We start from the raw sequence: 15,408 nt of genomic DNA on the forward strand, positions 1-15,408 counted from the left end.
TGGTGGGAATGCAGGCTGGTGCAGCCACTGTGGAAAACAGTATGGAGATTCCTCAAAAAATTAAAAATCTAACTGCCTTTTTACCCAGCTATCCCACTTTTAGAAATGTATCCTAAGAATACCAAATCACTGATTCAAAAGAAGATATGCATTCCCGTGTTTATTGCAGCATCGCTTACAATAGCCATGATCTGGAAACAGCCCAAGTTTCCATCAGTGGATGAGTGGATTAGAAAGCGGTGGTACATATACACGATGGAATACTACGTGGCCATGAACAAGAAGGAAATCTTACCTTTTGCGATGGCATGGATGGACCTGGAGATTATAATGCTAAGTGAAATAAGAGAAAGACAAATACCATATGATCTCACTTATATGTGGAATCTAATGAACAAAGTGAACTGAGGAACAGAGTAGAGGCAGAAGTGGAGTCACAGGGAGCAGAAGGAGAGCTGTCAGATGGAAAGGGGATGAGGGGAAGAGATCAGAAAAGGTGAAAGGATTAGTGAAATTACATATACATAACACATAGATACAGATAACAGGACAGCAAATCCCAGAGGGAAGGGAGGAGGGAGTTACGGGGAAGGGGGCAAACGGGATATAATGAGGAACACGGGAATGGGGGTGAGGGAGTTATATTGAGTGGGACACTTGAATCCATGTTAACACAATAAATTAAAATTAATAAAAATTAAAAAAACCAGCCTTTCCAGGCAGTGGCACAGTGGAGAGAGCGTCAGACTGGGATGTGGAGGACCCAGATTCGAAACCCTAAGGTCGCCAGCTTGAGCACGGGCTCATCTGGTTTGAGCAAGGCTCACCAGCTTGAAGCCAAGGTCGCTGGCTCAAGCAAGGGGTCACTCACTCTGCTGTAGCTCCCCTGGTCAAGGCACATATGAGAAGTCAATCAATGAATAACTAAGGAGCCACAAGGAAGAATTGATGTTTCTCATCTCTCTCCCTTCCTGTCTGTCTGTCCCTCTCTCTGACTCTCTCTCTGCCACAAAAAAGAAAAAAAATTAAAATCCAGCAAAATAAAAAGGTTTTGCACATCAAAGGAAACCATCAATGAAACAAAAAAGAACCTACTGAATGGAAGAAGATATTTGCCAGTGATACATCTGATAAGGGGTTAATATCCGAGATTGGGCATGGTCAGGGAGGTATGGCCATAGACAGGGTTAATGTCCAAAAAAAAAAAAAAATCCAGTTTGAAAAATGGGCAGAGGACTTAAGTAGACATTTCTCCAAAGTGGACTTACAGATGGCCAATAGACATATGAAAAAATGTTTAATGTGCTGGATTGGTGGTGGCACAGTAGACAGAGTGTGGACCTAGGACACTGAGGTCCCAAGTTTGAAACCCTGAGATCACTGGCTTTGAGTGTGGGCTCACCAGTTTGAGCGTGCGTCACCAGTTTGAGTGTGGGATCATCAACAAGACCCCATGGTCGTTGGCTTGAGCCCAAAGGTCACCGGCTCGAGCAAGAGGTCACCAGCTCAGCTGGAGCCCCCCCCTTCAAGGCACAATTGAGAAGCAATCAATAAACAACTAAAAGTGATGCAACTATGAGTTGATGCTTCTCACCTCTCTCTCTTTCTCGCAAAAAAAGAGATAAAATGTTTGTCACTAATTTTCAGAGAAATACAAATTAACACCACAATGAGATACTACCTCACACCTGTCAGAATGGCGCTCATTAACAAATCAACACATAATAAGTGCTGGCGAGGATGTGGAGAAAAGGGAACCCACCTGCACTGCTGGTGAGAATGCAGACTGGTGCAGCCACTATGGGAAACAGTATGGAGGTTCCTCAAAAAATTAAAAATGGAACTGCGTTATGACTCAGTGTTTCCACTTCTGGGTTTTTTATCCAAAGAAATCCAAAACATTAATTCAAAGGAATATATGCACCCCTATGTTCATTGCCGAGTTACTCACAATAGGCAAGATATGGAAGCAACCCAAGTGTCCATCAATAGATGAGTGGATAACAATGGAATATTACTCGGCTATAAGAAAGAATGAAATTTTACTATTTGCAACAGCATGATGGATTTAGAGGGTTTTATGCTAAGTGAAATAGGTCAATCAGAGAACAAGTACCATACGATTTTGCTTATATGTAAAATCTAAAGAACAAAACAAACAAAAAAGAAACAGACTCAGACACAGAGAGTGGACTGGTGGTTGCCAGACGGGAGTGGGTGGAGGAACTGGGTGAAAAAAGTAAAGGGATTGAGAAGTACAAATTGGTAGTTACAAAATAGTTATGGGTGTGTAAAGTATAGCATAAGGAATATAGTCAATAATATTACAATAAGTATTATGTCAGGTGCGTACTAGAAATATCAGGGAGAATATTTTGTAAAGTATATGATTATCTAACCACTATGCTGTACACTTGAAACCAATACAAAATAATGAGAGTAAACTGTAATTAAGAAAAAAATTTAAACTTTAAAAAAATATATAATAAGCATTTTAAAAATAAAAATAGTGGGAATTATTATTATTATTATTTTGTATTTTTCTGAAGCTGGAAACGGGGAGGCAGTCAGACAGACTCCCACATGCACCCGATTGACTGGGATCCACCCGGCACACCCACCAGGGGGGCATGCTCTGCCCATCTTGGGGCATCGCTCTGCCACAATCAGAGCCATTCTAGCGCCTGAGGTAGAGGCCACAGAGCCATCCTCAGCGTCCGGGCAAACTCTGCTCCAGTGGAGCCTTGGCTGCAGGAGGGGAAGAGAGAGACGGAGAGGAAGGAGAGGGGGAGGGGTGGAGAAGCAGATGGGCGCTTCTCCTGTGTGCCCTGGCCGGGAATCGAACCCGGGACTCCTGCACACCAGGCCGACGCTAATGGAAATTATTTTTTAAAGTTCTTTCCAATGTTTTGCAAATCGTCTCTATTTGATAGCATTATTTTGTATCTCAATCAGCTGAGTTTGCCAATGCTTGTAGACTTATCACGTTGACTGTACTCCCTCACTGTAGTTTCCTTTGTATTTACTTATGTGCATTTTTACATGGTACTATTTCAACCATGAGTGCAGATAAAATTGCCACATGTTTAAAATTGCTCTTGTTTTAAAAACCAGACTAAGAGACATGGACAAGAGTGTGGTGGTTACCAGGGGTAGGGGGAGGGAGGACGCGGGAGGGAAGGAGGGAGAGGGTTAGGGGGAGGGGGAGGGGCACAAAGAAACTAGATAGAGGGTGACAGAGGACAATCTGACTCTGGGCGAGGGGTATGCAATATAATTTAATGACAAGATAACCTAGACATGTTTTCTTTGAATATATGTACCCTGATTTATTAATGTCATCTCATTAACATTAATAAAAATTTATTTAAAAATAAATAAATAAATAAATAAATAAATTGCTCTTGTTTGAAAAATCTGCAATTTTCCAAATTTTATGTGAAAATGTTTCTGTGCGTCAGTGGTGAACAATGTTATCCACTTTGTTCACCAGACTTCACAAGTTCAAGTTTGAAATAATTATGACTGAGGAAAAAGGGAACATATCTTAAATTCCTTTCAGTATCAAACTCTCTCATGGCTTGGCAGAGGCACAGGTTCTTTTGCCTTGTTATTAATTGTTAATTACACAAATAAATACCATTTTATTTTCCCTGAAAAAGAGATAAATCTAAAATCCTCTTTGATCCCTAGACCCCATTGGTCACTACCATTATCAGTTTGGCCTGTATTCTTCCAGACCATTTGTCTGTGGATTTACATATATATATTACAGTGCACAGACAAACTTATGTTGAAAGTAGCTATATTAGTTACCTACGGAAAATTGGGCACATTATTTTTTATCATGTGAAATTTGGTGTGATGGTTAAAAGAAAATGAAAAGAAAAGAGAAAAAAGAAGGGAGGTCTTACCGAGAACGATCATTTATTTCTCTATATTTCTTTGGCCTTTTCACTTTCTGCCCCTTGAGAGCCCTTTGCTGCCAAGTTACACCTCTGTAATGCCTGCCTAACAGCACAAGCAGTTCAAAGATCTTGGATCCAGATTCATTGATGGGTGGCTCAACAAAGACAGATACACAGTCCCCTATGCCTGCTGAAAGTATCTCTCTACCAAAATCCAACCATCATCCACTGTATGTTACAAACAAACAAAAGAACCTGACCTGTGCTGGCACAGTGGATAAAGCATCAACCTGGAACTCTGAAGTCACCAGTTCAAAAACCTGGGCTTGCCTGGTCAAGGCACATATGGAAGTTGATGCTTCCTGATCCCCCCCTTCTTTCTGTCTCTCCCCCCCAAAAATTAATTTTTTAAAAAAAGAGAAACAAGGCCCTGGCCAGTTGGCTCAGTGGTAGAGCATCGGCCTGGCGTGCAGAAGTCCCAGGTTCGATTCCCGGCCAGGGCACACAGGAGAAGCGTCCATCTGCTTCTCCACCCCTCCCCCTCTCCTTCCTCTCTGTCTCTCTCTTCCCCTCCTGCAGCCACAGCCGAGGCTCCATTGGAGCAAAGATGGCCCAGACGCTGGGGATGGCTCCTTGGCCTCTGCCCCAGGCGCTAGAGTGGCTCTGGTCGCAACAGAGTGACGCCCCGGAGGGGCAGAGCATCGCCCCCTGATGGGCAGAGCCTCGCCCCTGGTGGGCATGCCGGGTGGATCCCGGTCGGGCGCATGCGGGAGTCTGTCTGACTGTCTCTCCCCGTTTCCAGCTTCAGAAAAATACCAAAAAAAAACAAAACAAAACAAAAAAAAAAAAACAAGAGAAACAGAGGAAAATAGTGGCTGCCAGGGACTGGGAGGTGGGGGAAATAGAGAGATTGGTAAAAGGAAATAGCTACTTTTAAACATTTACTATAAGATATATAAAATAATTATTAAAGTTGATTATACTGTATTGTATAATTAAAGTTCGCTAAGAGAGTAAAACTTAAATGTTTTCACCAAAAGGGGGGAGGTGTAAATATGAGGTGATGCATGTGTTTAACAAAATGGAATACTATGAATAACCCTATACATATAAATTTAACAACATAGATAAAATAGACCAATTCCTTGAAAACCACAAACTACCAAAACTTAACCAATATGGAATTTATACTCTGATAGATCAATAACTATTAGAAATTAAGTTTGTAACATAAAAGGTCTTGAAACAAAGTGCACATGGTTTTACTGGATAATTTAACCAAACATTTAAAAGAATTAATGCCAACTTTACACAGTGTGTTCTAGATTATCAAAGAGGAGGGAACACTTTTGTGTCAGGGGTTCCCGAGACCATTCCCAGGTTTAATGACTTGCTAGGAACTTAGCATATAGTTAGACTCATTCCTATGATTTATTACAGCAAGAAAATACAGAGCAAAATCAGCAAAGGGAAAAGGCACATGGGTTGAGGTCCAGAGAAAGCCAGGTACAAGTTTGGAAGAGTCCTTTCCTAGTGGAGTCACATAGGATGTACTTAAGTCCTTCAGCAAAGAGTTATGACAACACATGTGAAATGTCTTCTATCAGGGAAGTTCATTAGAAACTCAGTTATTTTGGCCTTGGCAGGTGGCTCAGTAGATAGAGTGTTGGCCCGGCATTTGGACATCCTGGGTTCAATTCCTGGTCTGGGCACACAGGATAAGTGACCGTCTGCTTCTCCCCTCCCTCCTCTCCCCCTTCTCTACCTCTTCCCCTCTCTCAGCCAGTGGCTCAGTTGGTTCAAGCATAGCCTGGGCACTGAGGATAGCTCAACTGGAGTGCATCAGCCTCAGACATTAAAAATAGCTCAGTACTCGAGCATCAGCCCTAGATAGGGTTGCCAGATGGATCCTGGTCGGGACACATGCGTGAGTCTGCCTTACTATCTTCTCCCCTACTCTCCCCCCTCCCCCCCAAAAAACAAGAATGAAAAGAAACTCAGTTCCTGTCTGACCTGTGGTGGCACAGTGGATAAAACATCAACCTGAAATGCTGAGGTTGACCTGTAATGCTGAGGTTGCTGGTTCGAAACCTCAGGATTGCCTGGTCAAGGCACATATGAGAAGCAACTAATATGAGTTGATGCTTCCCGCTTCTCTCTCTCTCTCTCTCCTCTCTCTCTAAAATCAATAAATAAAATCTTTTTAAAATTTCATAAAAAAAACCCTCAGTTCTCAGGGCATTTATTGGGAGTTGGTCATGTAGGCATCCTCTCCCTAACACTTACCAAAATTCCAGACTCCCAGAAGGAAAACAGATGTTCGACACAAACCATACTGTTTGTATAAACAGTTTAGGCGTGTTGAGCCACTCTTATCAGTCCTGTGACTGGTGATAACTCACCCTAAATCCAAGTTTCCAGATGCCATCCAAGGACCTGCTATGTTAACTCTTTTCTGCACAACTTCCCAACTCATTTTATGGAGCCATTATTATACCAAAACCAGACAAAGACCCTCAAAGATTCTCTCATGTACTTTCACACAAAAATGTGCAACAAAATATTAGTGGTACAAAATCCAGAAAGGTATAAAAATAAATCATGGCCAAGTAGGGCTTATTCCAACTATGTAAGGTTAGTTCAAAAATCAATATTTAATCAGTGTAATCAACCATCGCCACAGTCTAAAGAAGAAAAGTCATATGATCATGTCAGTTGATGCAGAAAAAGCATTTGGCAAAAGTCAGCATTCATTCATGATAAAAAGAAAACTCTCAGAAACTAGGAATAGGGTACTTTTTCATGTTGGTAAACAGCATCTTAAAAAATAGTCTTCCAGCCTGACTGGGCGGTGGCGCAGTGTATAGAGCATCAGACTGGGATGTGGAAGACCCAGGTTCGAGACCCCCAAGGTTGCCAGCTTGAGTGAGGGCTCATCTGGTTTGAACAAAAGCTCACCAGCTTGAGCCCAAGGTCGCTGGCTCCAGCAACGGGTTACTCGGTCTGCTGAAGGTCCGCGGTCAAGACACGTATGAGAAAGTAATCAATGAACAACTAAGGTGTTGCAATGCGCAATGAAAAACTATGATTGATGCTTCTCATCTCTCTGTTCCTGTCTGTTTGTCCCTGTCTATCCCTCTCTCTGACACTCTCCCTGTAAAAAAAAAAAAAAGTCTTCCAAATGGTGAAAGAGGGAATGTTTCCTTCTAGAAAAGAAACAGGGAAGGACGTCTCCTCACACCACTCTTGTATGATGTAAAGCTGAAAGTTCTAGTCTGAACAATAAGGCAAGAAGAGGAAATAAAAGGCATACCTATTGAAAAAAATAAAACTGCATTCATAGATGACACAATTGTCTAGGTAGAAAATTCCAAAGAACCTACCAAAACACTCCCAGAAATAAAAACTGGGTTCAGAAAAGGCAAAGGATACCAGATGAACATACACACACAAAAAAATTGCATTTCTATATACTAATAATGAACAATGAGGAAGCTGAAATTTAAAACACAATACTATTTAAAATCACTCCAAAGAAAATGAAATATGGTATACACTTTAAAAAATAAGTACAGGATCTTTATGCTGAAAAATCCAAAATGCTGATAAAAGAAATCAGAGAAGATCTAAATAAATGGACAGACACACATTACAGTGTTCATGGACTGGAAAATTCAGTATAGTAAAGATGTCAATTTTCCCAAAATTGATTTGTAAGTTTAACATAATCCTATAAAAATTCCAGCAAGGTTTTTGTAGATATAGAGAAACTCACCCCAAAATTTACATGGAAAGGCAAATGATCCTGAATGGCTAAAAACAATTTTAAAGAAGAATGACGTGGGAGGAATCACTCTACCCAATGTTAAGGCTTACTATATAGCTCTAGTAATCAAGACTGGTATTCACAAAAGGATAGACACACAGAACAACAAAACAAAGTAGAAAACCCAGAAACAGCTCTATACAAATAGCAACACAAATATGCCTAAGTGATTTTGACAAAGGTGCAAAAACAATCTGTGGATAGTAATTTTTAACAAATTATGTTTAAACCATCAGACATCCATAGGCAAAAACATGAACCTCTACCTTAAGCTCACATTTTATATACAAATTCAAAATGAATCATGACTTTAAATGTAAAATATAAGGGACCTTTATGGTGGAGGAACAGTTAATTGTGGTGGTTACCCAAATGTACCCATGAGATGAAATTGCATAGTACTACTATATACACAGACATAGAAATGGGTGCATGTTAAGACTGGCAAAATCTGAATAAGGTCTGTGGATTGTACTGAAGTCAGTATCTTGATTATTTCCGATACTACCATTGGGGGAAAGTGAGTGAAGAGTATATGGGACTGCTCTGTAATATTTTTTACAGAGCCTGTGAATCTACAATTATTTCAGTCAGGATAATAAAATGTATGTCTGAAGGACTATGAATATTTTAGAACTAATCCATTTGCAAATTACAAAATAGAACTACATCTTTAATATACATGTATATTATACACACAAAATATAAAAGAGCCAACATTTGTGTTTACCCTAGAAATGAAAATGACAATGACAATTTGAGTTAATGGTAGTTGCATATGGCATATAGCCAAACCCAGAAAAGTAAATCAAAAAGGATTTTTTGCCTAAGCATCTGTACGAGTCAGGATTCCACCAGAGAAGGCCAATAGGATATTATATGTATATCTATCTATCTATAAAATTTATTCATTCATTCATTGGAAGATATTGGTTTACACCATTGTGGGGCTGGCTAAGCAAATCCAAAATCTGTAGGGCACAATCAGAAAGGAATGATGGGGCCCACCCATACAGGATAATCTCCCTTACTTTAAATCAATTGATCTGGAGCTTTAATTACAACAAAATATCTTCACAGCAACACACAGATTAATGTTTGATTGAATAGATGGGGGCTGTAGCCTAACCAAGTAAACACATCAAAAAGCCACACAACATCGTAAACCATTTGTGCTTGCAATTTTATGTGTATTCTGTTAATAGCCACCTTGGCTTTATCATTATAGGTAATCCAAAACGCAAACGGTTTAAATTAATAGTGGCCGACAACTTTTCTACTTTTGAGGGTTCACTTATAGAACTTTGGAGTTGAAAGGGACCATGAAAAGCTTACTTAGTATTTGAACACAGCCAACGCACTACTCCGTGATCCTCCCTGGCACTCGGGGTGGCGTAGACGAGGCTCAGGGAGGCGGCAGGAGCAGAGCGGAACCCACCTGGAGCGCCGCGCGGCGAGAGCCGGAGCTCGAAGTGGGCGGAGCCTCGAGGCGCGCTAGTAGTGCCGAGGGCGCCCAGCCCGCCAGAAGTGCGCGCGGCTGGCGGACGGCGGGGAGCCAGTCTGGTAAGGCGAGCTCGGCCGGCGGTGGGAGTGGGGAGGAGGTGCACGAGGGGTAGGAAGGAAGGGGAAGAGGCGGAGCGTGGGAGCGCACAGTGTCAGGAATACAATAGTGCTCCGCGCTGCCGCCGCCCAACCGCCTGCCCCGCGCTGAGGCCTGACGGGCCTGGCGGACGAGGGCCGAGGGCGGGAGCTGAGGCGCAGGGGGCGGCCCCAGCGGATCTGGCGGCTGGGCAGGGGGCGGGGAGGGGAGGAGATTAGGGGGCAGGTGCGAGGGAGGGGAGAGAAGAAAGCGAGCAGTTCGGGGGGCGGTTACCACTCCTACCAGACTCGCCCGGCACTCTTGCGGGGCCCGAGCCGGAGGGAGCTGCCACTCGCTGCGACTCGCTGCGCGAAGGTAGGCGCCACTGAGGCCGGACGCGGCGCAAGCGGGCTAGGGGGCGACGCGCCGGGTGGGCACAGGAAGGGCGGCCTCAGGGAGACGAAGTGAGCGGTGCGGGGCGCAGCGTCCCGGTCCAGCCTCGCGGAGCTCGGGGTCGCCCCGGCGTCCCCGGCGCCTGGGGGCCGAGAGCGTGTGTTAGCTGAGGTAAAGTGGCCGGCGCTGGGGGCGGGGGCCGGCGCGGGCGCCCGAGCTCCGCTGCAGCCACACTCCACACTCGGGCAGGCGGAGAGCGCCATAACTGTTGCGGCGGTTCCCTCCGGTGTCTCATCCCGACGCCCCCTCGTCCCCTATCCTCTGCCCGGTCTCGGGCTTTACAGGGTCAGACCCGTGGCGAGAGGACCTGCTCTGCGGGCTGCCTGGGGCTGGATGCTCCGGGGAGCGTGGGCGCGTCCCGGCTATTTCGATATTGGGGGGCAGGAAAAACTGAGTGCCGGGAGAAGGGGGTCGGCCGGTGTGGGGAGCAGCGAGGCCCCCGGTGAGCCCGCGCGCTCCGCAGGCTGGCGAACTTTCCCTCCCCCTCGCGGTATTGTTCGGGCGATGCCGACCAGGGGCCGCCGTGGCCACCCAGAGCCGGGCGGTCCGGGGGGTGGGAAAAGCGGGAGGGCTTTGCGAGTCTTTGGGGGAAATTTTTCTACCGCTGGGCTTAGTAAAGTTAACTTTTCTTCAGAGTTAGTTTTATTCTCTCCGCTGTGGGGCAATCGGTTAAAAAAAAGAGAGAAAAGCTAGCCTCCCCTTAATCTTTTTCTCTCGCTTTCAGAGCCACTGCTTCGAAGAAGTTGGGCTTTAAATTGCAGCAGGCAACCTGCGTTTATTACTTGGGAGGAGGGAAGGGGGGCGGGATCTGGAGTGAGTGACCGTAATGGTGGTATGTGAAGGCATGTTTAAAAGTTGGTATCATTGTGTAGCCCTGGGACATATGTAGCTTCTAGGCATTTGGCAAAAAACTTGTTTGGCCACTTCTATGACTTTCCAAGGTTCAAGAAACTCCAAGGCCTCACATGTGCGCGAGATTTTTTTTGATACGAGTTCGGTTTAACTGATCCTGAAGAGGAGATGCTGGCGCCCCCTCCCCCCGCTCCTGCCCTGCGCCGTCGGATTGTATAGAAATCAGAACCGTGTTGATGGTTATTCCATTGGCCTGGAGGAGAAGACGACCTCATTCCCTGGATTCAGCGTGATAAAGATAACTGTTTGCTTCTTTCTAAACTATAAAATAATTTAGGTAAAGACTGGTTCGTTGCACAACATTTTGACTTAATTGAAGCAACCGAGAAGCCACTTTACCAGGGTAGTTCTCTTAAATAACTTCCCTGCAGCCACTTGTTAGCCTAGGGGGGTCGAAGGGGTGGAGGAGAGAAAGGAGTCGGCCTGAGCAAAGTATTGTGTTTTTATTTAATTTAATACATTTATAACATTTGTAAACAATGGGAATGTGGATCCCAGCCTCTGTACTCTGAATAGTGTACCTCTCATGCTTTTAGGGTATCATATAATTACTCTCCAGATAAGTGGAAAAAGATGTTTTGTTTTTTGTTTATTCTAGGAGAATTCTACCTTCATAATATTTTTTCCATTTAAAGTGAGCTCTGAACCAATGTCACCCCATTGAAATTAATTTCTAAATAAAAATAATAAAGTGATCTCTGAGCTGAAATATCAATACTTGAGCTATAAAAGGAGGGTACCGCTTCAGGGGGTGAAGGAATTACATGAGATCTTTGGGAAGTGCTCTTCAGTTAGTGTGAGCTACCATCATTGCCACCTTCTCTTTAACTGTGCTCTTCTCTACAGTTTTTTTTTTTTCCCAGAAAAGAGCTCTTAACCCAGTATTGTTGCCTGGAAACAGTTCAGAGAGCCCTAGAATGCTGGGAGATACCGGTCTGGTTCTAGAACCCACAGTTTCTGTTTCCCTGTTGTCTGAGCCATCTTGTTTTGCTTCGGTCTCTCACCTGTGAATCTTGGTCAGAGGTAAGGGAAAGTGGAGAAGGGCCTCCGACTCCTTGATGAAGTATTTGTGATTAAGTGGGAGCCCAAGAGTGACTTGTAGGCAACTTAAGGGCACCTGTGACACACCATATGGCCTGTAGAGGACGTTCTCCCTTGTGCTCCCACAGCCATAGCAACCCGTTTTTCCCCTAAGCTACACAAAAGCCTTTCTTCTTTTCTCACTAATTTGATGTCTGGATGGAACTAGGCGAGTATCTGGGGGGGGGGGTAGTTGGGGAGGCAGGAGGCATCGGGTGTTTGTGAAGACATGACTTTATAGAGGGCTCTTATAAACCTTGATCAGGGACAGAGGTTGAACATTATCATAGGGCATAATACACCTACTTCCTCATGGAGCTTACACAAAACAGGAGCTGAGGAAGGTAGAGATCATATGCTGGCTTACATATGACTTTTACTTACCTCACCTTATAGATGAGGGATGAGGGATGGGTGTTGGGTGACACCCATCTGGCACTCTCTTAAAATGGCTGATATGGGGACACTTGAGTGGTTTACAAGTTTCTACGTCTTGTTCTAGTTCCAGTGGCTGGGAAAGCTGAAGCATTCTGGTTTGTGGGGTGGGGAGGATCTACGATGAGTGGGTAAAGTGATAAACAAATAAAAGAGTGCTACCAAGTGGTTGTTACAGACCAAGTAACTACTGCTTTGAGTTTTCTGCTTTCTGGTATCTTTGTGACTCCGCAATGTGTTTTTATTTTGGGGGGGGGTTCCTCCTCCCTGTGGGTCTCCCCATAGAAAATAGTAGTAAAGCTCTTACCATCAGTATTGTCTCTGTGCTTCTTTTGGGTCAGCGAGAAAGAAGGGTCCTGGGGAGAATTTGCCTAACCCCATAGCTAAGTTTAGGAAAAGGAAAGTAAGAACTCAGGGGGCAGTTGACTGCAGAAAGTAGGGGGCCTAGTGTGGGAAAACAGTACTGGGGCTTTGACCAATAGGAGGTACCAATGCATTCATTAATACACTTCAGGTAGTAAATAATTTCATCTCTTGTCACCATGCAGAAGTCATGGCTGAGCTCTGCTACCCAAGGAGCTCCTTGTCCCTTGATATTGGCTGATAGGGAAACCGAGTCTGGTGTGTGTTTTTTGGAATAGCTGACAAGAGAATATGGTACCAGCATGGCTGGTACACTACCTTGTGTGTTGGAATCTTCTAGGAAAATTATTTTTTTTAATGTTAAAAACTTCTTTTGACGTAATAATTACAAAAAAAGTTGCAAGACTAGTACAAAGAACTCTTGTATTCCCTTTACCTAAGGTTGCCAGTTATTAACAGTTTGTTCTCACTGCTTTATCATTTTCTCTTTTTGTTTCTTTTTATGAACAATTCAAGAATAACCATTGAGAGACTGGTACTTGTCAAGGCCATCCTGTCATGAAGGGTGGCTCATGTGCAGCCATGGGGTCCAGCAGAACATTGGTGGTGATGTAGGGCCCCAGAGATAGAATGAAGTCTACCTACAGCCATAAAACACACATTTGTAAATCACATAGAATCTCTCGTGCTGGTTATAGAAATCATTATCAATTGTAAAGCATTATCATCACTCATGTCAAGTTTGTTCCTAACTATGCCAAACTTTAATATTGTAATGAAAATCTTTTCTAACCCCCCCCAACTTTGCAGCCATATATATTCTCCAACATTTTAATTGATTCAATCAGCAAATGTGTATTGAGTGCCTCCTATTTGCTTTGGGTATAAGAGTTGAAATATATTTATCCCCTTAAGAGCTAGCTCATCAACCAGTAGAAAGGAAATAAGGAAAACTACCATACATAAGTCAGGGAAAGAGTGTTCTGCTGAAAGAGCTTACAGGAGGTAATTAGCCAGGCTAGTTAAGGATCTGAAGAATAGATACCTGGGAGTCCTTTGGGATGTATATGAATGTGAAGATCCATCACCTTGGGGCTTGCTGCTCCTAGGTTACCAGGTTCATGAGTTAGGGAAGCCTTTGGTGTCATGCACCCAACACAGGCTATGGGATCAAGCCAATTTGTATTCTAATATTCCACTTGACCTTGGCCTCAGTTTCTTCATCTGCCAAACCACATCTTCGAGGAAATAATTAATTGAGATAACAGTTGCTCTGTAAACATTCATTTCGTCTTCCCCTCCAAAAATGCAGTATGTGGGGAAATAGCTCGAAAGGTATTGGGTAATAAGGAGGGATGCAAGGGAGTATTTGTTTTTCTACAAATAAATAATTACTAATTGCACTAAGTGCAATGATGGAGATCACTATATGGGATAATAAGAACAGCAGCGATGATGATTTGTTAACTATTTCCTGTGTGCTGATCACTGTGCTAAATGCTTGCCTTAGGACATCTTTCTGAGATGTGAGGCTCAGGTGAAGCGAAGATAACTTGCCTGGGGTCACACTGCAAGTAAGAGGAAGAATGGTTTTGTGAGGGAGACCAACAAGGTGCCCTCAGGCCTGAAGGATGACCCGGAATAAGCAAACTACTAGTCAGAAAGAAGGGATTGCCAGGCAGAAGCAACAGCATGTGTTTTGAGGGCACTGAGGCGGGAGAGAAATGTGGAAAGGATCCTCAGAGATTTGACTAGGACTTGTGGAAAGAGATGAGGTAGGCAGGGAAAGATTTACAGGGCCTTAGGGGACCTTATTAAGAAGCTTGTTTTATTCCAAGGACAGTAGGAAGCTGCTGGAAGGTGTTTTTTACTTTTTCTTAAACCATGTGGTGTGTGTGTGTGTGTGTGTGTGTGTGTGTGTGTGTGTGTGTGTGTATTCAATCCAGAAAAGCATCTAGTGGGTCCTAAAGAAAAGTGGCTTAAGGAAGTCATTTCCCCTTCAGTGCCCCACTTTGTGATCTAATAGAAGCAGTGTTTCTAACCCAAATGTATAGATCTTAAACAGTTTTCACTGCCCACTATTTTTTTTTCTTTTTTTTTAAGATTTTATTTATTTATTATAGAGAGGGGAGAGAGAGAGAGAAGGGGGGAAGAGCAGGAAGCATCAACTCCCCATATGTGCCTTGACTAGGCAAGCCCAGGGTTTTGAACCGGCAACCTCAGTGTTTCCAGGTTGACGCTTTATCCACTGCGCCACCACAGGTCAGGCTTTTTTAAATTTTTTTTTATAATTTTATTTTTTAATGGGGTGCCCACTATTAACATTGCTAAGAAGGGGTGCTTGAAGAAGCTGGTCCTAAAGACTAGTTCTAGAAGGAGGTTTAACTAGTCTCATATCTCATGCTTCTTAGGCTGCATTAAGGGGAGCTCTTTCAACTTTCACAAATCCTTGTCAAATGGGGGAGAGTAGAATTGGGAGAAAAAGTAATTCCTAGAAAACTGAATTGTTCAGTGTTAGAAATGGAACTGTTGAATATAAGACTTTTGTTTAAATATATCGTGATAAAGATGCTTCAATGACTAAATGGAAATTTTTATGTGTTTTTTTTGGGGGGGGGATGTGCCATCTGTGATGGCAGACAGCACATTTGTGAGAATCTAGGAAGACTTAGGCATTTTTTCAATAATACTTATATAGTTTATATAGTTATTTATTCTAATCCAGGTACTGTAGCTTTCTCTGAAGCTATTTCTTTCTTATGTGCAGACTAAACTTCATGGAGAAAAGCATTGTACTGTTCCCCTTTCCATGTGTATTGCACCACAAACATGTACTTTGAAATAGCCTGTGT

General features: G+C 43.4%; 1 protein-coding gene across 2 annotated transcripts in view; it reads left to right on the forward strand.

Annotated features, from left to right (window-relative positions):
- Window positions 1-9,241: 9,241 nt before the first annotated feature.
- JADE3 (jade family PHD finger 3) overlaps window positions 9,242-15,408 on the forward strand; it is a 176,894-nt gene continuing 170,727 nt past the window's right edge. The window contains exon 1 of one of the 2 annotated variants that reach the window (XM_066249518.1): window positions 9,242-9,297. The gene's annotated coding sequence lies outside the window, so the exon portion shown is untranslated. Of the gene's footprint in view, window positions 9,298-9,567; window positions 9,689-15,408 lie in introns of those variants that run through there. The other variant, XM_066249517.1, reaches the window with a different exon arrangement.

Source organism: Saccopteryx bilineata, chromosome X (assembly GCF_036850765.1).
Source record: "Saccopteryx bilineata isolate mSacBil1 chromosome X, mSacBil1_pri_phased_curated, whole genome shotgun sequence".
NCBI classification, from domain to species: Eukaryota; Metazoa; Chordata; class Mammalia; order Chiroptera; family Emballonuridae; genus Saccopteryx; species Saccopteryx bilineata.